The sequence below is a fragment of the Otolemur garnettii genome, unplaced genomic scaffold (assembly GCF_000181295.1).
Source record: "Otolemur garnettii isolate 467f Iridium unplaced genomic scaffold, OtoGar3 scaffold00292, whole genome shotgun sequence".
Classification (NCBI taxonomy): Eukaryota; Metazoa; Chordata; class Mammalia; order Primates; family Galagidae; genus Otolemur; species Otolemur garnettii.
The window spans coordinates 931,551-933,364 of record NW_003852687.1 but is presented as its reverse complement, the minus strand read 5'-3'; the positions used below and the strand labels follow the sequence as shown (position 1 = coordinate 933,364).

General features: G+C 43.8%; 1 pseudogene; it reads left to right on the top strand.

Annotated features, from left to right (window-relative positions):
• Window positions 1–397: 397 nt before the first annotated feature.
• LOC100959312 lies at window positions 398–1,400 on the top strand (annotated as a pseudogene).
• Window positions 1,401–1,814: the final 414 nt, after the last annotated feature.

Sequence of the window (1,814 nt, the reverse complement as noted above, 5' to 3'; positions counted from 1 at the left end):
CGTTGTGGCGGGCACCTGTAGTCCCAGCTACTTCGGAGGCTGAGGCAGGAGACTCGCTTGAGCCCAGGAGTTGGAGGTTGCTGTGAGCGTGATGCCATGGCACTCTACCCAGGCGGATAGCTTGAGGCTCCGTCTCAAAAAAAAAAAAAAAAAAAAAAAACCTTATGCTGAATGATGGCTGCGTCATAGATGAGACTAAGAAGGAAATTACCAAATTTTTGGAACAAAACGATAATGAAGACTTGAATTACCAGAACCTCTGGGATACTGCAAAGGAGTCCTAAGAGGAAAATTTATAGCACTGCAAGCCTTCCTCAAGAGAACAGAAAGAGACAGCTCACATCTCCTGCACTTGACTTTCACAGCAGCTAGTGAAGTCCTCTCCCTCCTGTGTATAATGGCAAGTCTTAAGGAAAACTCATTGCACCAGTTGCAGAAGAAGAAGCAGTGGTCCCAAACAATAAGATCACAACTGTGGGCATTGGACAAGATGGCATGGTGTGTGCTATCAGCATTTTGGAAAAGTCTCTGGCTGATGAACTTGCTCTTGTGGATGTTCTGGAAGATAAGCTTAAAGGAGAAATGATGGATCTGCAGCATGGGAGTTTATTTCTTCAGACACCTAAAATTGTGGCAGATAAAGATTACTCTGTGACTGCCAATTCTAAGATCGTGGTGGTAACTGCAGGTGTCCGTCAGCAAGAGGAGGAGAGTTGTCTCAATCTGGTACAGAGAAATGTTAATGTCTTCAAGTTCATTATTCCTCAGATCGTCAAGTACAGTCCTGATTGCATCATAATTGTAGTTTCCAATCCAGTGGACATTTGTACATATGTTACCTGGAAACTAAGTGGATTACCCAAACACCATGTGTTGGAAGTGGGTGTAACCTGGATTCTGCTAGATTTCACTATCTTATGGCTGAAAAGCTTGGCATTCATCCCAGCAGCTGCCACGGATGGATTTTGGGAGAACATGGCGACTCAAGTGTGGCTGTGTGGAGTGGAGTAAATGTGGCTGGTGTTTCTCTCCAGGAATTGAATCCAGAAATGGGAACAGACAATGATAGTGAAAATTGTAAAGAAGTGCATAAGATGGTGGTTGAGGGTGCCTATGAAGTCATCAAGCTAAAAGGATATACTAATTGGGCAATTGGATTAAGTGTAGCTGATCTTATTGAATCCATGCTGAAAAATCTATCTAGGATTCACCCACTATCAAGAATGGTGAAGGGGATGTACGGTATTGAGAATGAAATCTTCCTGAGCCTTCTGTGTATCCTGAATACTCAGGGATTAACTAGCTTCATCAACCAGAAACTAAAGGATGAAGAGGTTGCTCAGCTCAAGAAAAGTGCAGATACCCTGTGGGACATCCAAAAGGACCTGAAAGACCTGTGAATACTGAACTCTAGGCTGTAGGAATTCAAAAACTACAATCTGATTAACCCCGAGCCTTTAGTTTTCAGCCAGGTACATGGATCATAGTTTGCTTTTATCTTCCTTAATATGTGAATTTGGGCTCACAGAATCAAAGCCCAAGCTTGATTTTTTTTTTTTATTTCTTCCTCCTGTAGTGTTCTCTTGCTCCCCATGTAGCTAGGATCACAAGGTCCAGCTGTCTTGTTGTTTTTGTAGAGACGGGGTCTCACTCTGGCTCACTCTGCCTCAGATGGGTCTTCAACTGGTCTCAAACCTCTGAGCACAGGTGATCCACCTGCCTTGGTCTCCCACAGCTCTGGGACAACAGGTATGAGCCACCATGCCCAGCCCCAGCCTTGATTTAATGCTTGCAAAATGAGCTTTTGAACAAAT